The sequence below is a fragment of the Falco naumanni genome, chromosome 6 (assembly GCF_017639655.2).
Source record: "Falco naumanni isolate bFalNau1 chromosome 6, bFalNau1.pat, whole genome shotgun sequence".
NCBI lineage: Eukaryota > Metazoa > Chordata > Aves > Falconiformes > Falconidae > Falco > Falco naumanni.
This window is the reverse complement of record NC_054059.1, coordinates 36,400,412-36,428,149: the sequence shown is the minus strand read 5'-3', so window position 1 is coordinate 36,428,149 and position 27,738 is coordinate 36,400,412. Positions and strand designations below refer to the sequence as shown.

At 42.4% G+C, this 27,738-nt stretch overlaps 1 protein-coding gene across 2 annotated transcripts in view; it reads right to left on the bottom strand.

Moving 5' to 3' along the window:
- KLHL29 (kelch like family member 29) overlaps positions 1-24,899 on the bottom strand; it is a 406,353-nt gene extending 381,454 nt beyond the window's left edge. For both annotated transcript variants that reach the window (XM_040598977.1, XM_040598978.1), the window contains exon 1: positions 24,656-24,899. The gene's annotated coding sequence lies outside the window, so the exon portion shown is untranslated. The remainder of the gene's footprint in view (positions 1-24,655) is intronic.
- Between the last annotated feature and the right edge of the window lie 2,839 nt (positions 24,900-27,738).

Sequence of the window (27,738 nt, the reverse complement as noted above, 5' to 3'; positions counted from 1 at the left end):
CAAACATGCTAAGCACAGGAGACACTGATCAACAAGTGCTTCACAAAGAGAGGAGCAAGCTCTTTACCTCCTACCTACGATGAAGAAATAACATTCAGGTATGATGAAAAAATGGCTTCCTCCTTGGCATTCCGGATGCTAGAAACACTAAGGAGCTTCTGCTACATCGCCCCATCCATGTGTCTTTGCCACTGCAGTCTTCACTTGGCTAAAAAACTGAGGCTCTCTGGCTTGGTATCACTGTTAACTGACCTCCTCGTTTGAGTCCTGCTTGGTGAAGCAAGAAAAGATAAGAGCGACACAATTCGTGTCTTACTGTTATCCAAAAAAAACCCTGCTGAGATAGCTAGGAAGACACAGACGTGGAACTGTGAAGTGCTAACATCTGATTAAAACACAGTTCAACGAATCATGCAGGTTTTTTCCTGTACCTCTTACTCACATAAAATCCACTGGTCAAGAAAGAAACCTCCTTGATGCAGATGGGGGAGTACCCCATCCCACACAATCATTCTCTAAGAAATAATCTATTTGCTACAACATCTCCTCTGCCACCTTCACACACACAGAGAAGCCTCCTCTGTTGCAGGGATTCAGCTCGTGACTGTGACACAAACCAGTGCTTCATTCCCGATGTCAGTAGCGTGGAAAGGCTTCAGACACAGCCGTTAGCTCTCCCAACAGCAACATAAGAATTTCTTCTATGGTCAGTTTTTCACTAATGGTATTCACAGCCTCAGATAGCAGAGGTGCTGGCAAGATTCACCCCAATTTCATTTTGTATCTTCTGGGAAAGCTATGAGTAACAGCAGAGGCAGCTGGAGCTCCAACGGGTGGAACACGAAAATGGCTGAGCTGCACCGCTCACCTCCCAGCACGACAGAGGCACGAAGGGCAGACTGTGGCCCGGGTTTGGCAGCACAAGAGGGTCTGCAATACCTCCAATATTTTCCAAAAAAATCAAACCCAGATCACAGAGCAACTGGGCTGTGGCTGACAACACAATAGCAAGTTCGCTGCTGTTCTAGTGGGTTGCAGGCAGCTGGTTCTCCTGTCATGAAGGAAAGCTTAAATTATGCCTTTAAATTCAGATCAAGCCAACAAGTACTTAGCAGTGTATTGGTCCCAGTCCCAACAATTCTTGTTTCCTTTTCTTTCCTTGTTCTCAAATTTGCCAATAAATATCACAATAGAATCTAATTAATGCTCACTAATGAGTGGGAGACCAATTGCTAATCCAAAAGAATTTGGTTATGTGCAAGTAAGCAAACAAGTTAATGTACCATAAACCGTGTTTTGTTCATTTATTTTGACAACTGTACTTTGCTTTTAATTATACTTCCTAGCAGACTAGTTTGCCTGTCTATTTTGCAGAAGTACTGAACTCTCTCATGCTGTGTTCCCAAATGTTATTAAAAAAAAAAAACAAAACAAAACAAAAAATCAAAAAGCCCCGCCCCGAACCAACTGATATAACTGGCCCCTGTCACCAGAAATGATGAAAAACAGTAAAAGACCTCAAGAAATTTGCTTGATGAGTGATTCACACTTTCTGCTCCTGAACCGCCTCGTGAGGAAAGATCCACCATTAGTACTTCATGGTGCTGGAGGTTTTCATTCCAAGCATCTTACCAGTGGGACTAACAGCTCTTTGCAGAACAGATTTGGTATCTACCTGTGTTGCTGATCTCATTTTCAAGCTAAAGATTTCCATCTGAATTTAAAAGGACATCCCTTTCTGTAAATTACCACGTTTCAACATTTTTCTGACTCATTTTAGAGATTTGACCAGTTTAAGCCTTCAAATAGTTTCAGCAAGCTCTCTGTCAGTGGGAGTTTCCTTATTATTGTCCTGCGTTTCACCGCTGCTTAGAACATTGCTTAACCACTGAACTTGCCAGAAGTGGCATAAGCCAGTAACGCACACAGCTATTTGTGAAAACACCCAGCACTTTCCATTGAAAGTGTGTACAAGCTGTTTTTGACTGTCAAACATGTTTTCAAAGGATACTTTCTTACAATGTTGAACCACTGATTTGCTTTTGGTTTTTTGTTGGGTTTTTTTTTCCCCCCTATATAAAAAGCAAGCAAATCAGTAGTTTAACATTGTAAGAAAGTATCCTTTGAAAACATGTTTTCAAAAGCACAAGAAAAGTTGACTCTAATCACAAGCTTTTACAGGACACTGTAAACCCTGACCCTTCTCATGTTCAAAGCACAAACCTTTGCCTCTAAGGTGAGGTGTAGGTGAAAGCTTGAGCAGGCCAATTATTAACGATAGATACTGTGTGCACTTTGCCAGGATTATTTGACAGGCAGCAGTTAAGTATAGGGGAACACATCAACTCCAGAGTTTGGTTCCCATGCTAAGAAGAGATTTTGGTCTGGACTCTGGAGCTACCAAACAAGAACATAATTTGGCACAGGCAGCTTTACTGGTTGGGTGAGATGTCGCTGCCAGATGAAAGAAGTAGGTCACTTCAAGAAAAGCTGCCCTATGACAGCCTCTCAGTCTAGTTCTTAAGTGGCAGTCAAATACTAAAGCCAGTAGAGAATTCTGACTCCTAAAACAATGGCTACAAAGAGCCAAAAAGGAAAATAGGAACTCATGACCTCTCTCGATCCTCAGGTCAGAACACATCCCACCAGACCAGCGCAGAGTTGGCTTGGTTATAAAAAAAAAAAAAAAAAAAAAAAAAACAACCAAAAAAACACACAGAAGGGTGGCCCATCCAGTTTGTTAGGAAGTAACGCGTTGCCCCAAAGGGCTGAATACTTTTAACCATCTTCCGCCACAACTACCATTCAAAGCTTAAAGACCTGTCCTACCACCTACATAAGTACATTCATGACTGATGGGAAGAAACCCCATCAAGGCAAGAACTAAGGCAATTAAAGCAAATAGTAACCAAAACAAAGAAGGTAATCAGCAACACATTCTCAAGCTGGAAGCAAGGTCAACCACTGTAAGAATGCAACTGGAAGATAGCTGGACAGTAATTTCCTTCTCAGATGGTTTTCAATATGGAAATTAAACAATTTGAGTAACTCAAAGGCTTGAACACCCAATAGCTCTTGGCAACAAGATTAGTACAAACAACCTTTTCAGTTGCTAATTCCTGCTTTCTTGAAGGTTTTCAGAATTGCATAAGCAACACTGCAGTCTCTAACTGGAAGTTACCTATTCCAAGCAAAAAGGAAGTATTTTGCTCTCTGTAATTGCTCTCCTTTTTGTTATGAGCCAAGTTCTTCATTCATCCAAATGGAGGGAATGTCTCCACTTGGCTCATCCATGGCTGCATCCCTCTATCAGCAGCTGGCAGCCCTGAGCGCTAGGAAAGGACTGGTGCATCACTAACACAGCAGTACCATAGCTACCTAGCAGCTGTCACAGCAGATTATCCTCTTAATTCGCCTTTAAGCTCAAACAAGAAAAGCTCTATCATCTCCTTGCTGCACATCCCGCTTTCCTTCCATGGATGTTTCCCTTCTGGACAGTGCTTCAAGATTTCCAAAACCCTACTTGCTCTGATACCTGCTGCTTATACCACTCATCTCTGCAGCAGCATTACCCCTGGCTGCTCTGATCCTGGCTTGAGCCCCAGCTCTACACTCTAAGGATATCCTCCAGCTGAAGAGTTTCAGTCCTACCCCTCAGCCCTGGCTTTCCTGTGCTGCTGAGAAGAAGATACCTGACAGCTACTGCTGTTGTCTGGATATTGGACACCCAGAGCGGCATAAAAGGCTCTTCCTACCTCAGGAGTCACTGGTTTTTAAAAGCAAAAAACCCACCTGCAGGCAATATAGGGTAATCCCCACAGCCATCCAGCAGCAACAGGATGAGGACACTACCCATCAGGACAGCCTTCTGACAGACCACAGCCCTACCTGCTCCATTTGCCTCTGCGCCAATGCAAAGCTCACTGCACAGCACCAGTGCCAGAGGTACGTACCACTTTGCACTGTGCTACAGATTAGTTACCTGCATTCTTTCAGGTAACCAGAACATTGCTGCCTCCTGTTACGCAACCTTACAAGAGGCATCTCATTCAAGCAAGGAAGCAGATGGGTAGGAGCAGCTGCCCCAATTCAACTACTCACACTCAGCAAGAATCAGCACAGATAATTCAACCATTTAGGACTTTGCAGCTCTATGCTAGCACCCTATAATCAACAAACCAAAGATACACGCATTTCCCTTCAGCATGATGGCTCTTCCACCTTGCCTAAGACACTCACAGCATTTACAGAATCGCAACCTCCAGCCTCCCAAGAGGCTATTGCAAGGCACAACCAACTTCTTGGGTTGTTTTCTCCCAGGTTTGCTCACTAGAACTCTCCTGTGTTGATTCCCAGGCAGTTCCAAGACAATCCCCTTCATGGATTTCTTTGCCAGGCTCAGAAAACCTTGCTTTAGTCCTGGCTTCAAAATCACATCTTTGTCTGCTAGAGCTCCAATCTATTGGTTTTTGCTACTCCTCTGTGTGCTGTGCTCACCAGCTCCCTGGCAAGGTCTCTGGGGCTGTCAGCCACCACAGAGGCACGCTGGAGCAGGCTGACAGTCTTGCTATGGAGCCTACAGTGTCCTGTGGCCCAGCATACAATGGAAATTAAGAACAGGTATTTCACAAAATAAAATGACGAAATTAAAGTGCTGAAAACCACAGGCACTGCTGTGGCAGCATAGATTTTCTCAATCATTTTGAGGTGAAGGACCGCTTTGCCTTTGGAGAGGAAAAAAGAAAAAAAATACAAAACATCATCATCTTGTCTCCATCTATTCTATGAGGACTAGGATGGGTAGTCATACTAGAAGTAAAATTTACCTTTATAAGACCAACCGGGTCCTTAGCAGTTAGGCAGACATGGGTTTACTATCACCACTATGGCCTGGCCTGTCTGAAGCACAGACAAAGCTTTGCCTCCCCACTGCAGCCAAGAGTCTCCAACTCACCTGCGAGGGAAGTCACCTTCAAGACTGCCCAGGCACAAATAAATAGTGCTGGTCTACTGGACAACAGATTGCTTGAGCCTAGAGAGAAATGCACTATTTGCAATTTTTGCCACCAGACCTAGGAATACATTTGATCTGAGAGCCTCAGGCAAATGCCTTCTCCTCTCTGCATCTCAGCTTCCCCATCAGTGCAGCTTTGCAAAGTCTAACATCCACAAGTGAAAGGCACTGCAAAAATGCAGTAAGTCGCTGAGCATGCGGGCAAGACAGGGGCCAAACAGACACGATTGCCTCAGATTGTCCAAAGATGGTTATTTATTCATTATCAGTGTTTCAGGAGCACTGAGAAGCCTTAACTGTGATAAAGGTCCAACAGCTGCCAACTGACTGTTTTCTTTACTCACATTTGATGTTGTTCTTAAAGCAGTCTGCTAGCTTCTGGAGTCATTTGATTATATACAAGTATTACTTCAAAGCAAACAAGCAAGATATACATTTTTATTTGTTTGTTTCAGTGTTTATAAATGATATTTTTTTAGAATTTGAAGCATGAAGGAAATTCACAGTACTTATGTTTGGATCTAATTTTCATGAAAAATGAATAAAACCAGAAAAACACCATCCACCCAAATCCTTCCTATTCCCCAGTAATTAAGTTCCCATGAAGTGAAAAAAAAAAAAAAACCCCACAACCTTGCTAGTCAGCCAACTTTGTTTAGGATATATTTCATAAATTCACTGTGTTCAGCTTAAATCAGCACAAACAAACAGAGAAGCAGAAGTCTTGCAGCAACTGTTCAGACACCTGAGAAATGACATCCAGAAGCCAAAGCCACATTTGGGCGGGGGGGGAATGTTTGTTTGAGGGTTTTTTTGGTCAAGTTTTTAAAAGAAATTCAACATGACTCATTATAAAGGCAGCATAGGAGAATGGGCGGGATGGGGATGAGACACACAAGCAGAGAAGGGCATTGCTCAGTTGGGTGAATTCAACACACACCAGTCTGCTGCACTGTAGACCTGGAGGACTCAAATACAAGACCATCAGCACTAAAGATACTACTGCTCCAGCTTAAGCCAACAGAAACCTCAGGGACAGTATAGCTTGTCAAACACACAAGGCATGATGCACACTGAGTCATACTGCTCATTCTTCCCCTCCTCTTCATGTTCTATTCATGAGATTTAAAAAAAAAAAAAAAAAAAAAAAAAAAAAAAGACTAGTTAGTGTCTAATCCTGAGAACAGTAAGGGAACGGCTAAACTTTAGCAAATCACCTCCTACTGATGTAAGGCTTTGTAAAGAAAGGAAACCTACGTAACTGCAGGACCCCTGATAGAATACGTATCCTTGACGAGAAATCATCAAGAAACCTCTGGATGGGTGCTATTAACCTAGTTCAAAAATATAGAACAAGATCCAATCCAGATCCCCGAAAAAGTCTTAATCTGCAGGACCGCTCAGAGGAGCCATTGATCTAAGCAAAAGGCAAACCTGAGTCCTTAAAGATACCAACAATAACCTGTATGGAAATAAGCAGAACAGATTGAGTAATTTCATCTCAGGGAGAGCAAAATAAGACTTCTAAGTATTTCAGCTAAATTCATATGGGCACCATTCCGGACAGGTCATGGAAAATCCTGAAATAACTCCTCAATGAAACAGGGAAAGCAATATCAAAAAACCTTCAGTGTCTTAGCTTGAGCAATAATGCTGTTTTGAAGTGCCACTATCAAATCAAGAGTATTGCTTCCTTGCTTTCTGTGCTAGACAGCCAAATCCAAGGGAAATACTGCAGACTCAGAGAAGGCTCAGAGGACCATAACAACAATATTTTGGATGTGGAGATGCTTATTTGAAGGCAGACTGAATAGCAGACTTTAGAGACAAAATAAAAATGTAAAATCGTGACTAGCAGAGAGAAGTCATAACTTCTGTTTCTCTCCTCTTGGTCTCATAACAAAGGGGAATTCAATAAAAGCTACAAGTTATAGAACAGATAAAAATAAGATAGTCTCAAAATGTCTAACCAGACTGCAGAGCTCGAAGCCAAAAGCAGCTGTCAAAGCCAAAAAAGCAGGAATCCCCCCAAAGCAATCAGACACATTTATATGATTAAGAACATAAAGAGATTTAAGAGTTCATGATAAAAAACTCTTGGTACAAGGTATTTAACTTCTGGAATAATCCCTGAAAGGTAGTGAGAGACAAAGATAATTACAACTGCCAAAGTCAAAGCATCATTTCTCCTTTTATAAATGGCTGGCCATGGGAACTGCTGGAAGCAGGTATTTGATTAGATTGACCAAGAGTCTGGCAGGTCCATGGTCAGCCTGGTTTTAAGCTTCATTTGGATACAACACATTCAGCCCTTGAAAATAGTGAATATATTTTCTGGAAAACCCCAAGATAAATGAACATTCATAAATAAAAGGAGTGTCACCCGAACTTAAAGTCAGAGAAAAAAAAATATTTCCCATGTTTCTGAGGGCACAATAGAACCATAAAATGAGCAAGCTCTTCCTTCCCTGATGCATACCAGTTAGCCACCTTAGCTGCTTAAGACACAAAAAACCTGTAATGTTAAACTATTTCCTCAGACCACATCCAGTTCTCCAGAAGCAGAATTTACTTGCTCTGTCCTAAAATTACATTTTATTTCAGCAGTCTTAAACCCTGCCAAATTCCTACAATATATATAATAACAAACAATATGTGCAATCAGCACCATATAAAGTTAGTTACTTCTATGCAGGAGAAGCTGCAAGTCAACCTATGTAAAAAGGTCTTGGGTCAGGTTTATTTTGTTGGGGTAGGGTTTTTTTTTGGGGGGGAGCATGGGGTGGTGGTGTCATATTAGCTACACCAAATATCCAATGACACAACCCATTTTCTATGTGCAATTGATCATATTGATAAAATAGAAGTTCAGATTGGACATTAGGAAAAGGTTCTTTACCAAGAGGATGGTCAGTCCCTGGGACAGGCTGCCCAGGTAAGCGGTCCTGGCACCAAGCCTGTCAGGCATCAAGGAGCATCTGGAAAATGTTCCTACTCGTATGGTTTAGCTTCAGGTACTCCTGTGAGGAGCAGGGACTTGGACTCTATGATCCTTATGGGTCCCTTCAACCCGAGACACTATGACTCCAAATAGGCCAATAATCATTTTTAACAGCCTACCTGCTAGCAGAAGCCCCGTCAGAAGTAAACCTTGGGGGAATGGCAGAACAGACACACTGAGGTAACAACTCCTCCTACCAGGCTTTTTTGTTCTTTTTAAAATACTAAGGACAAAGGCAACTAGGCCATTTCCTAATCTCCTGACTGGATAAAGCCGCCAGCCAGCACGAGGCCTCCGGCAGCCATCGCAGCAGCTCCGAGGCGGTGGCACGCTGCAGAGCTGAGCCCTCAGGCAGCGCAGAGGTCTGGCACACACCCTTGGACAACCCACGCTGCCTCCTTTTGGGCAGGACATGGGTTTCAGTCAAGTACAGAGGGCCACCAGCTCCATCATTCCTTTTTAGTCACCAATATTAAAAAGAAGCAATATCCCAGCCGGCCCAGGCCAAGGCAGGCCCTGGGGCCTGCCCTCCCACCGTGTGAGGCCCCAGTGGGGCCACAGGCTGCCTGGATCAGCCACTCAGGGTAAGTGAGGATCATCCTCATCTGGGTTTTGGATAGCACATTGAATGTGAGCCAGCAACATGCCCTGGCAGCCAGAAGGACCAGTGGTGCCCTGGAATGCATCAAGCACAGCCAGTCAGTCAAGAGATGCAACTGTCCCACTCTACACCACACTGATGCTGTCCCACCTCAAGTACTGTGGGCAGTTTTGGGCATCTCAATATAAGAACATCACCAAACTCTTACAGTGTGCGCAGAGAAGGGCAGCCAGACAGTGAACAGCCTCAGGAGCAAGACTTACGAGTAGTGGCTGAGGTCACTTGGTCTGTTCAGCTTGGAGAAGAGAAGGCTGAGCAGTGCTCTCATTGCAGTCTACAGCTTCTTCAAGGGGCAGGATGCTGATCTCCTCTCCAGTGACCAGCAACAGGACACAAGGAAATTGAATGAAGCTGCGTCAGGGAAGATCAGATTGGATACAAAGAAAAGGTTCTTCACTGAGAGGGTGGTCAGTCACCAGAACAGTCTCCCCAGGAAAAGTCGTCACGACACCAAGCCTGTCAGAGATCAAGGAGCATCTGGACAACACTCTTAGTCACATGGTTTACTTTTAGGTAGTCCTGCAAGGAGCAGGGAGTTGGACTTGATCCTTATGGGTCACTTCCAACTTGAGATATTCTATGGTTCTATGAACCTCCACATCACATCCTCTGGCACTAAGACACCCACCACCTTCAAAGAGGAGACTGAAAGCCCACAGCGATGGGCAGGGAGAAGACATAATCAGTGGAGGCACCACTGCAGCTCCGGTCCCAGCTCACACAATTAGGCTCTGCAAACCTTAACTTCCATAAAACACTTAAAACCTATAAATCAACCTTCGTCCCCAGCAGGTGACATCCGTTACCACCCTTTCTGTTCCTTGCTAGTTGCATCACCTACAAAGTCCCCTTCTCCACATACCACCTGCTATAGAGGAAGCTCACCTGCTGCACCATCTTGGTAAGGAGAGCACTGTTAAAACAAGAAGTTGGAAACAGCTGGTTTGTTCTTTACATCAAAATTAAACCACATGGATTTTCCTCAAATCTGTACAAAGCTGAATGTCCTAAAACTATCCAAGTTCCTTCCCCCCCCCAGGTACATGCTGCCAACTCCTCTGAATATTGGTGGGCAGGCTGCCTTGAAGTGTAAGAGCAATAATAAAATAGTGAAGGGTTGGGGTTTTGGTTTGGGTTTTTTTGTTTGTTTTTTTGTTTTTACTTTAGAGTTCACAAAATGGAAAGACAGCCTTTCTCTGCTCAAAAATATTTTTCAAGCAAGGTAGTCACCTGGCTCCAATGCAACTATTTCTTCCCTTCACCACAGGTGCCTCAAATCAGTGCTCAACACCAGACTGAGCAAAGCAGCAAAGTTAGCAAAAGGTGACAAGTAGCCGTTTTCAATATCAAAGGCTTCCACTGAAGCATGTCAAAATACTAATTCAAATACTGGATAATCAGCATATTTATAAGATTTCAGTCTGGTACAGGCTACTTCTCTTAAAAAACACTACTGGCTACATGGTCCTCCTAACTGAGCAAATAACTCCCAGAACTCTGCCACAGACCTATACACCAAAATGAAAATATATTGAAATTAAGAATGTTTTCACATATATTTTGGAAGCCAAGGAATTGTTTCTGACACAATAACAATGGTGCTAGTAAGTTAGTACTAAGATACAAACAGCAGCCAGGTCAAATGCTTAAGTTACTCCATAGGAAACCTAGATACAAGCTTGTTTTAGCTCAGAATTACAGAGACCTCATATGGTCCTCACTAATGAAATGAGAGGAAACAGTAGTATCTATTCCCAGTGTAACAGCAGGGAAACCAGATTGCAAGGTTCTTCTGCTAGTATGAGTTACTATAGTGTTGCGGGAGCTTTGCACTGTTGCAATAATTGCAGATTTAACAGGCTTTTTCATCCTTCTCACCTTCAGATCCTCTCTCCCTCAAAACAGCTTAGTGCTGCCATCTACTTTTTTTTTATTCTAACAGGGTTGGGGTTTTTTTATCCTAACAGAGTTCTTAGCAGACTAACTCACCCACTATGACAACACTGGCTCACTTGAGTCTTTACAGTTGGGTCCCCACATTTATACTTAATTCAGCTCATCACCACAAACAAAAAAGGAAAGGAAATTAGATACAGGATCAGATCCAAAATCCTTTTAAAGCCAATTTATACTTGAGCCCTCAAATATTAATAAAGAAAAAAAAAACCACCAAACAACCCCCTCAACTCTTAACCACAAGATATCTTTTACAATCCTTGCAGGTATTAAGCTAGTAAACTGAGATAACAAGATGGCAAAGACATAGGTTCTCTCATCAGGACAGTTCTGGAAGAAAATCAATCTAGCTAAAAATGTTATTCAAAGTTTCAGTCCTAAAGGATTAATAAAATTCTTTTATAAGTCATTTATTTGCACAGACACTAACACTGCTAAAAAAAAAACCAAAAAAACCCACACAACAGCAAAAGTCCTGGCTAAAGGATCTATCATCTGAATAAACAGGCTGAAAAACATTCAGGCATTTTACTAGGAGACTGCCTGTTGCTGATCAGGCAGGACCTAGTCTTGATTAATTTTCCACTTCACTTTTTCATTGCAAACATTTTTTTTTAAGTCTGAGCAATTGTTTCCAACCCCTCCAACCTCCCCAACCACTGTTTGTTGATGTTCTTAACCCTGTTTTGGGTAGAAGAACTGTTCAGACCACAGCGCTGCTCCCACTCTTTTCTTCCCACGAATCACCAAGGGGAGGCCACAGCACTTCTGCCTCCCCACTAACACCACACAAGACAGACAGTACATCCATCCTCACTGCAAGTATCTCCCCAGATGCTGTGTTCCACAGAACCGTGCTGTTGGCTTGTGCATTTGCTTCCATTCAACCCAAACAAGATCACTCTAACCTCTGTAGATTAGGGCCAGATTCTTAAAGAAATCACAAAGCCTCTATATGCACTTCATTCAGGGTGGAGTGGTGGGAGGTCTGAAGGTCTGTGCTTGCTTCACCCTGTCAAGGTGCAGACATTTGACCTGAACAGACTGGACAACAAGAGGAAAAAAACCCAAAAAACCAAACAAACCACATTTCTACATTTCATCATTATGCAATCTCATGACATCAGCTACTTTTGGCAAGCAACAGACACACCGAGTCTTATCCAGGATGGCCACAAACACAACATGGGGTCTTAACCACAGGTACCAAAGCTGCACTTATGATGGGCATCCAAATCTCTACTAAAATCATTGACAGCATGTCCCACACACGCAGAGCATCCTGCATTGGGAAGAAGGCTTTTACCGTTGCTCTACCTATATGTCACACCACGGGCTGTTCAGATCCCTACCAGGTTTGCAGTTCTGTCTCAAGATGACCCCAGGCCTCTGCTGAGGCTGCAAACAAGTCATGGGGGCTCTGGTGGAGTGAATGTATTCGTCCACAGGGAACCAAAGGAAATTAATCATGTGTGCCACTCCAGGCTGATGAAGGTCACGCATTTGAACTGGGGCAGCCCAACCTTCAGTACAGATGTAAACTTCACAAGGAAGCACCTTGAAAAAAGGGGTGAGAGAAGATATTTTCACAAGTTGATTTATTTTTCTCCTCCTTCCTGCAGAGACTTTATTTAATAACAGAAGATAGATGAGAGAAAAGAAAAAAAAACAAAACAAAACCAAAATACAGTTTTCCAAATAGAAATTCATTTCCTAGCTGTCATTCTTGGATTTTGCATATCATGCCTTCGCATTAACTGCTGCCAAACACAAGACGTCAAGTCCATCTGGCAGATGTACATTTCCCCGGCTGCCAAGTGTTTCCTTAAGATCCAGGGGCTTCACTACTAAGTACATTTGCAAATTCCAGTCCTCTAAATGAGTAGGGCTCCTGAACAGCAGCCTCTGCTTCTGAGTGCCCTAGAAAGGAGGGGAATAGAGGTACACTGCAATCAGGCAGAGTATCTGATGCACTTGTTTGGTAGTGAGGCCAGTTTCCGGGTAACCAGTGGCTGTACCAGCTGCGAGAGAGCTTTAAGGAATTCCTTTTTCTTCAAATTATCCCCAAATAAAATTAGAAAGTATTTAGGAAGCAGAGGGGAAACCCAACCATTCAAGCTGACATCATTACTTATTTACATATAAATACAGCCAGGAAATAAGCATATGTATTTATATATAAACAAAAAAGCTATCTGTACAATGTTTCATACACTGCTTTTCCATCCAATATTTACTACTTTATTCGCGATTTAAGAAAAAAAACTTTCTCCCCAAGAAATTGGTGATAAAATGCCCTCTGGTGGGCGTGACTGTGGACCTCTACAGCGAAAACCACCTCCTAAATAGTTCAGAGCCTTCAACATATTCTTGGGTTTACTATTTTTAATGGAGTGAGACAAAGCACATGCTTTCCAGAAGAAACAGATACACCCGTGACTAGCAAGCACCATGTTTCACTGCTCAGTATCTCTGGATTAGAATATGACCTAGAAATTAAAAAAAAAAAAAAACTATTAAAGCATTCCATGATTCCAAAAATTATTTTAATGTTCATTTTACCTCTTGAAGATACTTTTTCCTCCTCAAAAATAAGTGATTAAGAGAAACAGAAAAGGAAAGTGGCATTAAGTTTTGTTTTGCCTCAGCATAACAGAACCTTTGTCGACGAAAACTGGAAAAGGAGGAGTGGATAAGAGCTGCATTTTCAGAGCTTATGAATCATTTTTGTCCTGTTAGAATACAAGGCACAGCTAGGAAGCAGGCATGAACTGTACAGACAACAAAAAAACCCCAGCCCTTGTCCCAGAGGCATTTACTGCCTGAACAGAAAAGGCAAGGATGGAAAAACCCTTCAAAAATATATCAAAGTGTATTTCACTCTTAAGATGCTCAATAATTGTGGGTGGTGCTTTCATTAATCACAAACAAAATTAATCTAATAAAAAACCAAAACAACAAACAACTGAAGGCTTAAGATGCAGTGACAGAAGAGGTAATTCAGCAACTTGGGGGCAGAGTACATGTGCAGCTACTTTGAGAATATATATGTATTACACAAATAAATAAAATAGACTACTTTGACAGCACAGCCAAACCCAAAAAGGAGAGCCATCAGGCAGATTAGACTATGGAAGCCTGGCCCTAACACTGCCAAAAGAAGCTGCAGTTGCACACAGAACTGAAGTTGACCCCACATAGTTTCTAGGGATTTTTATTTTTTTTTTTGTGCAACAGCAAAGCTTCAGAAATGCAGCTAAAGAATAAAATACTTGCGTCACATGAAGGAAAGTGGAAGAACTCTGCTGTTTACCCAAGTTCCCTCAGAAGCCTTTGTGCCTCCACTTCACATGGGATATGGCATTTTCTCTGTTTATCTGGATGACTAGAAATTTGCTTCCAGCCTCCACAGTACAATTTACAGTTAATTGTTGCTTTATGCCAAGAATATTTGTGAGTTTGATCTACACATGGAATATGAAGCATTTCTGTCTTTTTAAAGATGTTTCTGGGCAACAAAACTTTGCTTTTGAAGTTGTTCTCGGATATAAACAATAGTATGATTTAACATTCACTCTCTCCTTCTCTACTCTCAGAAGGAAAAACCAAACTACCAAAACAGCTCTCATTTATTTGAAATTTGCCCTTTATACAAGTAATGCACCCCTGTTCTGTATAGAGCTCCGTCCCTCTCTAGTGGCAGCCAGGTCACATACCAATTGGTAAACCTGCACCAGGCTTGAGCTAAAAACCATCTGTTTACCCAAAGATCAGAAATTTAAAAAGTTAAAGATTCAAAGATCCCCCATTTATTCCTCTTTGCCAACAGCCCACACAGAGATAGAGTTACAATTTTCTCTGAAAGCAGAGTCAGGGTTTCACAAAGCAATGTTGTCACTTGCTGCTGTACTGTATAAACTCTATCACCACTTCACAATCATTCCTGAAAGCATCTCTAGACATTATGCTGATTGCAGCTACTGTGAAACATATTTCTCTTATGCAATTGAGCAAGCCACGATTAAAGTGGTGTATTTGTGCTTGTAATAGCTATACACACAATGCCTGTGCCCCTAAATTGTTGCCCAAAATTAGAAGTAACAGACTATCTAGGTAAAATTAGTAATGACATTTGTTGGATCTCATCCTGATCATTAGTTTTTCTTCAAAAGCAGCTTTGCTGTTCAAATAGAAATTACAGGTGTAAATTAATTACACCCCCTTCAAACAAATATGTAAGATATATATAGTTTATAAAAATAAAGTTTATGCTATTATGCCTGAAAAGCATAGAGAAAGAACACTTTGTTTTGGTTTTTTTTGTCTTTAAATTTACTAATCAAGAAGGGCCAGGGCTATACAGTTCTGATGTGAATTTAACAACAATCTTTTTATATAAAAATAAGAGGTTTATACTGTTTTATTTTTGTACTATTTGTTTTTTAGGGTAAAACCATCCTCTTAAAATGCGAAATGGCTATAGTAAAATTAAGTAGGTTACAAGGTCTAACTCAATACCAAGAACTGGTATGCTCCAATTTGATAAAATCATATTTAGACAGGGGAGGACTATATAACCTGCTGTCATATGCAGCATCATTTTAAAAAATTCCTTGAGGAAATCTGAGCCTGTTCACATCTTCCTAAAGATGAGTAACTGCATGATTAACGACGTAGCCCAAACACTGGAGGAAGGAAATGGTTAACCATGACTTTCACAGCAAAAGTCTAACCAGGCTTCAGATGAAAGGTATAGAGGTACTTAACACCCTGATTAACCATCACCTCAAGCAGTAGATGCCTTGGCTCATGCTGCACCTGCATTTCCATCATAAATAGTTTAAGCTTCTCAACCTCACCCATACGGGTGTCATTCTTGATCTCCAGCCCAGACCACCTTAACTCTGTCATCTGAGCACTGCAGCTGCATGAAGTTCTTTGAATAAAGAAGCCAGCACAGCACACAGTTTTGCATTTTGGCTTTTTGTTTTACTTGTACTATTCTTGAAATATAAAACTTCAGTAACTTAGCTGTCGCAACAGCAAGATTTGTTCAAGAACAATTTTTAGATGGCTTGAAGGATGCTGCTGTGAACTGTTCAAGTGTAATATTGAAACAGTGAGATTAAGGAAAACTTGCTGCAATTTCTCTTTTAGTAAGAGCATCCCCTACACACACACACACAAACGGGCTTTCAATTTTTTTATGTGAGACAGAAGAAAAACAAACAAACCAAAATAAGAGTATTACGGCAGCAAGCGAACCACAATTGTCCTCTTCATCTTCGGCTGCGTTTCTGTATCTCTGTACCACTTTAAAAATCAGTCCTGTAATTTAAAGGCTTCAGGCAAGCCTTTTTGTTTCCTTAATTCCTCTACCTTTTCTATATATTTTTCCTCCTATAAATAACAACTCAAATATCAGCCACAACTTCCCATTGCCATTTAGTTCAGAGAGATAAGGGTGTGATGTTGCAGAACTATAACTGCCCAGAAGTTTAATCATGAAATTACACATTTCTCTTCCAAAAAGAAAAATGTACTAGAAAATAGGTTTTACTTTGGAGATTTGATATCTTAAAGAACAGGCAGAACACTTATCTAATATTTTCAGGGTACCAAAAGTAACTTTATTTAACTCCACACGTTTGGGCCAAGGACAAATTTGGCCCATTTTATATAAGACAGAACTGTGAGGGGAAGAAGAAAAAAAAAGAAGGTATTGAAGCACCTGGACCACACAAACCAGAAACCAGAAAGTATGCCTACTCCTCAGCCAGCTACCCCACTCTTCTTGCAGTCGCTGTCATCTATGGAGATCTGCAGACTTCCTCTGACCTTAAGACAGTCACAGTTGAATTTCACAAGTGATTTGTTCCTCAGGGTACAGAAGAACTGCGCAACATCAGATACATATTGCAACACGAGAGTTCCGCAGGTGTTAACTAGATCAGGATTTAGTCCACAGTTCAGCAACTCCTGTGACAATTCACACTTTGAGATCAACTGAGAGGTTCCCCAGAAGGTCCCATGCAGCCACATTCCATAGTCTTATGTGCTATAGGCAGCTTTTAATCAAATCTCATTACATTTGTTTGCAGTATCAAGGCTTAAACTTCAGAAATCCAGAAGGTCGGTTTTACTTTCAGACTTGTACAAAGACAATAAAGAAGAAAATGTTGGCCCAGACAGCTAAAGCCTCAATACTTCTGAAATTGAGATTGGGCATTCAATCCAGCCTGCAGAAAACCCAGACTAGCATCAGTGTAAATGAGATAAAAGCTAACTCACAGAAGATCAAATCCAACTTTCATTTATGTCTATGCAACATTGATTTCTGTTAACTACATGCACGTAACCAAGAGCAACATTTGATCTGAAGCGTAGTACCTTGATGTCCAGCTATTGTAAAACAGAAGCAAAAAGGTAGCTACAAACATTTGACTGATGTTGCCTGCAAGCAAGGCACTGCAGAAAGCTGTACCAGCAGTTCATATTGACAGAATTAAGATGGGGCATAGCAAGCCTCGCTATTAAAAGTAATTGCACAAATATTTGGAGTAGTATTTTTAACAAAAAAAAAAGAAAACAACAAACATGACATGGGGGAAAGGCAACATAAAGCCACAGACCAAGAAATAAGCTACCACATGCAAATACATGCGAGCTTCTCCCAAGTTAATTCTCCTCTTAATGGAATATTGATTGGTATGCTCAATGTTTAGAAATGTGAAATAATGTGGGGAAGAGAAGGAAGGGAAGACACACTCAGAACAGCAAGTTCTGTTTAATATATCCTTTCCTCATACAATCAGCAAAAAATAGCATAATAAAGAGGGCAGTGCAGTATATTTAACATTTTACTTTGCATTTTATTAGCAAATTTGTCAGAGATGGCCTGGAAGTGTTACACATTTTTTTCACTCTTTTCCTAAAGAAACAAAGTACATCATTTTTCATAACCTCTCACCACACAATACCCTTACTGTACCTGGTATTTCTCTACTCTGAATAGGCCTGACTAAAGCATCTGTGGTACTATCTAGGCTTTTCAGATGTAATCTATCACACTGTTTATGAAATTGCAGGGGAACCCACTGTTTGGAAGGAAAAGCAGGGAAGTCCAGTCATGGTGGAAAACATCTGGATAAGCTTTGTTATATCTACTCCTATTCCTAAGTGAAAAGGGAGGATGAGGAAGAAAAAAGTTCCATCTTTGAAGCAGTTACATATATAAACCTCCCATTTCTTAAAGAGAAATCTTAAAATATAACCAGTGCCATACAATCAAGCAGCCATTTATTCCTACCTGCCAGAAATGGCTGCCTATTTCAGGGACTACCACCACCTGTACAGTTTTAGAGAAAAAAAAAAAAAGTTTCTTCTGTCCTTTTCTTTCTGTCATTCAGAGTCCTTCTGAGATACCCCTTATAGCCTCCAAAACAATTTACTGAAACAAGTCATTCAAAGTAGAGCAGAAGGGGGGGGGAGGCCAAACCAGAAGAACCAACTACCATTGCCTTCAGAGTTCCTAGCCTTGATACTCTCAGCAACAACAGCATCACATCTCAGCTCAACATCTCTGCTGACCCATCCCGCTACCAGTAGATTGCTACACTTCAGCATATGGGCACCATCAAGGAGCTGTTTCCATTTATAGGTTGATGCAGTTAAGTTTGTTCATGCATTTTACATATACATATATTTTTATGCTCTGTCCTTCATTCCAAAACACAAGAAGCTTCACTCAGAATTAGCAACTTCTCCCTACCCTTCCTAAACTTTATGAAGGGGTAAAGAGTAAGCTCAAAAAGATGTTGCTTAAGTTAAGTTATTCTGTAGCATCTCATACAGTTTCAAAAGTATCTTCCAGACAGATATATATACTTGACAACATTTTGTAACGTGAAGTGCTCCAATTTGGCATTGTTCCACTCTTGGCATGCAAGAGACAATAAAAGTCAAAAGAAAGTTAAAAATTAAATTTTTTGAAGTACACAATATGTTAGGAATCATTTAATGAATTCAGGTGCCTACAAGTCAACCAGAATTTGCAATATATATATTTTTTCCAAATCACAGGCAAACACAGCTGCGTCTACTTTAAGCTACTCCATATCACATGATTATGATGAAGATCTTTCTGAATTCTTTTTCCTCTCTTCTTTTGATCTGGAGTTTACCTGTGGCTGGAAAAACTAACACCGTTTAAATTCTTTTCCCTCTAAGGAAAACAGCATGTTTAAGCCTCAGACTGAGAAGAGGAACTTTCTTTGGGTAGTTACAGCACGCTGCAGTCTGCAAATCCATCAGCATTGTTTCTGCAGTCCAAAAACCAAGATTCTACAACAAGGTCTGACAAAGCAGAACTGATCAGAATTAACTGATTTAAATATTAATTATTCATCAGCACAGACTTCAAGAAGAGTCTGAAGCAAAAGCTCTTAAAGCACACTTTAAACACAGTATTTCTACTAACTGCATTACCACATAGATCATAGTTGTGGGGTGGGTTCTTTTGTTGTTGTTTAAAAAACGTGGAGACTGATAATGAGCATCTCTCTCAAGGTTCAAAGTTATCAAGAGATGCATGAATGAAGTCCAGCTCAACAAATTAGGCACATCTTGAGTTTATGAGACCTGCTGCAGGACACTCTTATTGCTTCAGATACCTCTGTATGAATGTGAGGGATTCTTCACAGAATCTCTCAACTACATTGACAGTCCAAGAACACCCCTACCACACACACACCCCTAACAGTTTTTAGTTAACAGCAATGTTGCAGAGGGCTTGCATCAGTGGCAGATTTTCTTGGAAACTACTGCACAGAAAAAATTCCAAAACACGTCCTTAGAAATAATCTGGTCTTCTCAATCAAATTGCACTTTACCTGTATTTATGTAGAGTTTAGTCTTAAAACTAAAGACAAACCCAAGAACTGTACAGTCATGTCTTCCAGTATGCCAAGCCAAACCTGAAGGGAAGCCCTAGCACTCGTATCATGTCATACAGCATATTGTAATGGATGGCAGGGAATTAAAAACAAAAACAGAAAGTGCTACGAAAGAAACACTTTTTCATTTTAAAGTAAGTCTGTCTTTGTAGTTCAAGCAGACTGCTTCAGTGAATCACTATTACTACTGCAAGCCAGCACCATGAATTACCTGAAGCTTAAGACTACTAAAAAAAAAAAGTGTGTTTTTCTGATTTTGATGCCAATTATAGCAAAAATACAAGTTGAAGATATTTGAAAACCTAGAGCTAAGCACCACAGATGAAAAGCAGCACACAAAAATTAAGGAAAATTGTCCCATGTTTCAGACATTCTAATCCACAACATAAAATTATTTATGGAAGAATGTGACTAGGAATTCCGTTACTGTCATTTATCAGATGGTCAAGACAGCACAGAGGTAACCGGCTACATAACAACAGCATCAGGAAGGCTTCTGGGGGCATCTCTTGCCCCAGGTCTGCCCAGTTCTGGTTTAACCGTAACAGGTAAGCAGCGCATATTCACACCCTGTGACATGCGTAGACTTTTAAGAAATCTGCCAGAAAGGCACTCCTATAAGAGATTTCTAATCTATTTCCTTTTAATCTCTTTCTTTATAGCTGAGGAAGAGTTCTTTGTACTTTTGGTAACAAAAGAAACATAACAGTGACAGCAGCATGTCAAAGCTGTTTACGTTTCATACAGCCTCACACTTGGAGTTGCTGTTGGCAGACTACTTCTTGAGGAGACAGTCTTCAGTTTTCACATAGGAGCTCCATCTTCCTATAAGTAACTTTATAAAACAGTTAACTGCATAAAGGGATGCTAAAACTCTTTCCCACAATAGGCAAGCTAACACAAAACCAGAAGGGAAATTTAAAAAAAAGTGACAAAGAGTTAATACATGGTATCAAGTACCCGCAAGTATCTTTAAAGGAATGTTACCCCATGTATGTTTATGGGCTTTAGGAAATGTGTATTTATACAGTATTTCCTCTGTCAAGAGATGAGTACATTAAGAAAGTGATTAAATACACAAATCACAGAATCTAATGACACTATCTCATATTTAAGGTTACCGAGTCAGCACACTGCAAGGCCAAATATTACAAAATGGAAGATCTGGAGGGTGAAAAAAAGCTGAAGGACCAAAATAAGTCACTAACCCATGCTGAGAATTTTAGGTAGCTAAAAGTCTCAATTACAGCACAAAGAATTAATGATCTGAAAATGATGTAGACCTCTGTGGTGCACTATGAAGTTGATGCTCTGCAAACAGCAGCTTCAGGATCAGGCCTTCAGGTATCTGGGCTCCCTGGGTCCATAGCCTATGGCAGCACATCAGTGTAGTTAGTAGACAAGTCACTGCAGGAACTTGAGTAATGCTATGCTCAACCTAAAGTTAAAGAAGGAATGCTAAAAAAATGAAAGTATTAGACAGACACCAAAACTTAGAAGTACATTAAAAAAATCTCCAGATCACTTTTAAGATTCCAAAAATAAATGCCACATCGGGGATCTAATGGAAGGGACAGGGGTTAAACATGAGAGGACAGACTGGAATTTTTCTCTCCGTTTACAGATCCAGGAGTACTTTCCCTTACCACCACTAAAGCTGCACTAAGTTTCCACCACAGCACACAGAGAAGGAGGGAAGCAAAAAGAAAAGGAAAAAAAGATTCCGCCTCCCATCATTATTCCCCCCCCCCCCCCCCCCCCAGTGCTTTGGAAGAACTGGGTCTGTTGGTTTTCAGAACCAAATTAAAAGGTCAGGAAAACAAGTAGGTATGGACAAGACTGAATTGCAGGTGAGCATGGAGAAGCAGAGAAACAGCATTGGGAGGAGCACCAACAACTGCAAATAGTTAAGGCCCTGATTCTAGTAGTCCTTAGTGCAGTGCTGAACTGGAGCAACTCAAAGGGAAACAATGGATCAGAACTTGGGAGAAGGATGCACAGGAGCGAAGCACGATTGCTGGCGAGATGAGCGCAGCAAACCTGGGTATAATGAATTCTCCTCACAAACAGGCACTAAAAGCGATAGCACCAGATACGGTGCACAGTAACTCAAAAATTGTATTTAATTTCTAGATCTGCGTCTTTCTCTCCCTTCATTGAGAGGCTTTCTAGTCAACATACACACTATATGCTTTTTATTATTGTTTGAAGAAGAGCAGCAACCCTGGCAGCATGCTAATCTAGAAGAAGAGACAAAACAGAGGTGGTTACTTTCTTTCCTCAAGATTTCTGCTTCAGAAACAGATGAACAAGAAAGGGTTTGCTCCTGCACACTACCACTTTTTGTTTCGTTTCAGCAAGACTTTGACAAAATCTAATTCTCTATGCCATGTATCTAATATATTGGGTACTTGAAGTACGACCATCACTTATTAGAAATGTAATTAAAAAGTGACAAAACTAGATTCCCCTTCCTCAACATGCAGATGAAAACCAGTAACCCTGCCTCTATTTGTAACCATGACAACTATAGAATATTTTATTTCAGTAATATAATTCACACCGAACATTTGCTCATAGGTTTTGTTGTTAAGGGAAAGGTTGACACACTGCGCACGCATTTCATAAGCTACTGGAGACAACAAATACCGGGAAGTCTGGCAGTTTTCAAGTCCGAGAACCCAGTATGTATTTCAGAGCTCATTTAAGACCCTCTACAGGAAGCTAAATGAAAATGAACAAAAAAAAAAATAAAATAAAAATCACCCGAACTGTTACTGGGCATTACTTGCAAGACAACTACTTGCTATGACTGGATGTTTTTTGACTTTTAAATAAACCACAATGCACTCTCATATTTTAGAAGAGGTAGAACTCAAACCCTGAACTTTGATTTTCTATTAAAATACCATAGGCATGATTCAGTTTCTATTATGAAACATCAAAATGGATGTTATGGGAAAAGATACCTATATGAAACAAGGCAATGAAAGACACAGTTTACATATGCTGGCTAAGTCTCAGTCTTCATGGGTCACTGAGTTATTTGCATATCTTTCATATTTCATCTTAAATTGAAGACAAGTTCCGTAAACACACAAGATAAGGACAGGTTATGTGAACAACAAAAAAGAAAACCTTGTACATTGTTCAAAGAAGATTAAACAACCTCCTGAGCATAACTGAAGTTTGACGCATATAAATGTCAGTGTAAAATATGGCTTTACTTTATTTTTCCCCCCCACGTGGAAAAAAAAAATAAAGCCATTAGCAGTTTAAACCAAAATACAACAATAACAAAAAGACACACTGTTGCTCTGTTTCAGAGGCAAAAAAAAAAAAAAAAAAAAAAAGCACTTGCTGGAATACTATTCCTTCTCTCACATAGGTCATCATATCTATCAAGGAGGATTTAAAGTTTCAGCAGATTGCTAATTATAAGAGACAGTAATACTGTTCTCTGCAGTCACCTTAAAACTACAGTAGTTTGCTTTTTTAAGTCCCTCAAAATTGACCTCAAAAGGACAGGCTGATAAACACATTTAAATCAGTGCAAGAGACTCACACATGCCTACACATACACACAGACACACACTTGCCGAGTTGTTTTAAGGAATATCAGGAAGAAAAGTTTCTTCATTTATCAGAAAAACACTCTACATAATCTTCCGTTAAAACAAATAATAAGCCTGCAGCAAACATGCATGCCTCTTTCCTTCATTGATGGAAAAGTGATTAAATCCTCCTTAATCTAGTTACCAGAACGCTGTTATTTTTTTCCGAACAGTTTTCACATACAATAAACAAAAGATAAGCAACCAACTACATAACCAGGGCTCCATAATTTTTGGTGGTATTGGGGAGATAAATCTATCTCTAGCGTTCTAGGAATGTTTTCAGTTTAAGAAATGAAGCCAGAGGGAGGGGAAATAATCTGAGAGACTATGCGTACACACTATTTATGAAATGTATGAAAAATAATACCATCCATCCCCAGAACTCCATTCCTCCAGACCTTTCTCCACCCTCCAGGGAGGCAAAGGAACCTGGACCCAAAATCCCGGGGACGACGGACATGCATCCTCACATGACAAGGGCAGCTAGTCACATCCACTCAATGTCAAAGGGAAGAAAAAAAAAAAAAAAAAAGTAGCTTTTCTCTCCCATCCTAAGCGAGACCCTTGAAAACAGGTACCCAGGGGATGCACCTCTGTGCTCCTACCGGCGGCAGACAGCTCTTCGGCTCAGAGAGAAGTTAAAAGAAAACAACCCAAAATAACCCCCAAGACCAACCCATCAATAGAAACCCCCCAGCAGCAGCAGCCAAACAAAACCCCACACCGGCGGGGAAATGTCACACGGCGTGGCAAGGCACGGCGTGGGAAACGTGGACCAAGTGCTTTGCTTTTTTTTTAAAAAAAAAAAAAAAGCAAACGCAAACATATATATGTATATATTTAAGCAATATTGTGCCGAGAAGTTCCTCGTCCACACCACGCACGGGGAGGAAGAGTAAAAGGATGCGGGTGGGGGGGGCTGGAAACGCATTCCAGGCACAGGGAGACGACGGGGCTGGCGAGGCTTTTGGGCAGGGAGGGCGGCAGGCTGCCCGCCCGGCTGCGCGCCGAGCCCTTCCCAGGCACTTTCGGGGACGGCTCAGGGGGTGGGAAGGGGAGATCCACCGGGATGGCCGCCCCCGGGAGGGGTGGGGGTCCGCGGGGACACAGCCGCCCGCCGGGGCCGGGAGAAATGAGGGGGGGGGGGGGGCTGGCTCGGCCGACCCCGAGCCGCGGCGGGGAGCGGGCGAGCGCCTGAAGTTGTGGGTGCGCGGCGGGGGGGCGGGGGGTCCGGCACGGGAAAAATCCTGGAAAAAAAGAGAAAATCATCACGATAAGGTGATTATCCGCCGGCGGCTCCGCGCGCAGCACCCCCCAGGCAGCAGGAGGCACGCAGGAAGTTTTTAATGCGGGCAGCGAGCGCAGGCGCAGGGCAGCCGCCAGCCCGGCGATGCCCGACACGGCTGGCGGCGGCGGGGAGCTCGGCGGGGGCGCAGCCGCCGCGCCGCTTACCTCCCTCCGCGGGGGCGCAGGCGGCCCTGGGCCAGCGGCGCGGGTGCGCGGCCGCGTCCTCAGGCGGCGGGAGGATGCGCGGCGGCGGGAGGCGGCGGCTTGTGCATCGCAGCCTCCGCCGCTAACGCAGAGCCCCGCGCGGCTGCGGGCACCGGGAGCCGCGCTGGAGGCCGGGCAGGGGGGCGCGGCGCGGCGGCGGAAGCTGCTGCGGAGCCACGACCATGCTCCCGTCTGGCCGCCTTCCCCTCACCTACTGCCCGCTTTAGCCGGGGAGGGAGGCGGCCTGGGCGCCGGGGCGAGGGGCGGGCCGGCCCAATCACCGCGGCGGCGGGAGGCGGAGGAGCCCGGCCCGCCCCCGCCCCGCACGCCGCGCCGGCCACGCCCCGCGGCCGCCCCCGCGGGAGGCTGCCCCGGCCCCGCCGCCGCCGCCCGGGCTCCGCGGGGCCGCCCCGCCGGGCTCCCCGGGTGCGGGCGCGGGGGTGGGGGCGGCACCTCCGTCCGCCGCGGCCCCGCAGCGCGCCGCTGTGCGCCGAGCGCTCCCCCTGTGTGCGCGGCAAGGACGTGCGGGGGGGACCGCGTTTCCCGAAAGGTCACCGGTCCCCCGGCGGTCCGCAAAAGTAGCCGGTAGTTGAAATAGCACCCCGCTCCACTGAACCGTCGCTCTCCGGGGCGTGATCCAAAGCCTCTGGAAGTCCGCGGGAGCGTTTGAATAGGTCGGTACGATTCTCTCCCGACACCACTTTTATTTATTTATTTATCTACCTACCTATCCATTTATTTATTTATTTATTTATTTCTACCCATCGTGCTCGGAGTCACTACAGCTTTTACACGTGGAAATCTGCATCTGTCTCTCCGTTCCGTGTAATCTTCTGTCTGTGCGGGCTGCTCTGTGGAGATTCTTCCGATGCGCACGCAAGCCGCATATGCCGTAGTTTCAAACATAGAACACTTTGTCTTTGCTGTTTCCTGTAAGCACAAAAACAAGCTTAATCCAACCCTTTCCCCCTTACTTTGCCGGTTAAAAACGCATCGTGGAGCGATGTCGGCTGTAACGTGGTGGAGGCGAGGCGGTGGTGCCAGGCGGGAGCTGGGCGAAGGGGAGGGAAGGGAGGGAAGCGCCGGACTCGCAGGAATAAGCAAATGCAGGTTTTTATTCCGAAAGGGACACAGGCTGCCCGATGCCTGGGAGCAAGCAGGGTGCAGCGTTAAAAGGGCAATTTAATTTTCTCTCTTCCCAACCTCACAAACAAATGAAAATACGTTTTGCAGTGGACTAAAACATTTCTCAAACCCAGCCATCATCATTAATATTAGAATGCTTTTAGCAGAATATGGCCTCGGTCTGAAACAGGAAGGCTCTGTACATTTTTGTTGTTAATTTATCGTGGATTAACATTGAAACCTTCAGCCCTGTACATCGCAGTGGAGTGTGAGGGTCAGAAGTTCAGAACTGTTTAAATCTGAATTATTTAGCAAGCGCATACAAGACACACTCTTCTGATTTCCACGCAGTCCCCCTCACCACCCCACTACCCACCACTCACCCCCCACCCCCCCGCCTTAGTTTTCTCCCTTTTAAACACAAGAGTCCCGTTTGGTGTTATTTGCCCTGGTGCGGTGTTATTTGCCCAGCATATATAGTTGACCCAGAATCCGACAAAAGCCGATGAGAAGAAATCTCAATGGGACTGTTGACCTAACAAGTAGCATGTCAGTCTCCCGGTGGCATTTGAATGTTCTCACAGCGAATGCTTCGAGACAGGAGAGAGCGTAAAGCAGAGATTCTTTGGAATCCTTAATTAGACACAGTGATTTTGGAGTACTGGCTTCTGCCGTTATCCTCTAGTGCCTAGTACTTTTTCTTGCGACCTTGAGGTTAAGGATACCAACCAGCCCTGTTTATTTTTAATAAAATCTTACAGTTATATGAGACAGTTCTAGGTTTTATTTATTTTTAGCATAAGTGCTTCCATCTTATCTGCCTCACAGGTTTATAGTCAGGATTCAGCTAATATTTGGACAGCACTTTTAAGCTATGAAGCTCTATAGGTCTATTACACTGACCATTTTCTGTGTTTCTCATTTTAGAAAGGTAGTTTTGTACTCTTTCACTTCAGGCAGACAGAGTTCAAATCTTGACCTTAGTTTTCCCTTCAAATTTTGTTAAATACCTGATTTACAAAGGCTGACATAGGGTCAGATTTTGATTTCACTTACAGGTAATGAATTTCAAAGAATTTCTTAATCCTCAGTGACTTTATTCTAGATCTAAACCGTTTTATCTCAGAATTAGAGCTACATTTTCATATTCATGAAGAATAAGCATATGATTACATTAAATATAGTGTTCTACATTAATTTTCCTGCTTTGATTTTCTATTTTAGTAACTTCAGTAATTTAAGAAGAAACTGTTCAGTTTATTAATCTCTCTTTTTGTCAATTCCTTTTTTTTTTTCCTGCTCTGTTTCTGAGAGAAAGTAATCTACAGGTGGGCTTTGTAGAGCTGGTCAGGTAGCTGAAAAATAATTTTGGGGCAACCTGCTCATGGTTCAGTGGAGTCACAGTGTGCAAGAAGTTTTTTTAAAATTAACGTTAATACCTGAGTCTGGAGAAGTTCCTCTGCGCTTGGCACGCTGTTGCTGGCACTAGGAATGATGCACTGCCATTCACATCCTTTTTCAGCTCTTGGGAAATCCTGTCCTGCCATTTACTGCATGTTTTAAGTGAGGCAAACCTATGTCCAAGTAATTGCACTGAAAATAAGGATCCTTCACGTGCTAGTGAAACAAAAGATCTATTTAGAGAGAAACAAATATCCTGTGGTGAGTTTTTATTTGGATAGGTGTATGGTTTTTTTAATAGAATCTGTTACAGGGTTGTACTTGACAGGCTGAGGATTGTTTGTGAGAATCCCGATTTTGGATTAGGCAGCTGATAGCCTGCAAGACTTCGGTGGCTGGTAAAGCTTGCTCCACTGAAAGAAGAGATTTCCTCTTTTAGCAATAGATCATTATGTTACCAGGCATGTATTAGAATGAGAATAATACAACTTCCCCTGTCTTTGCTGATCATATCAAAA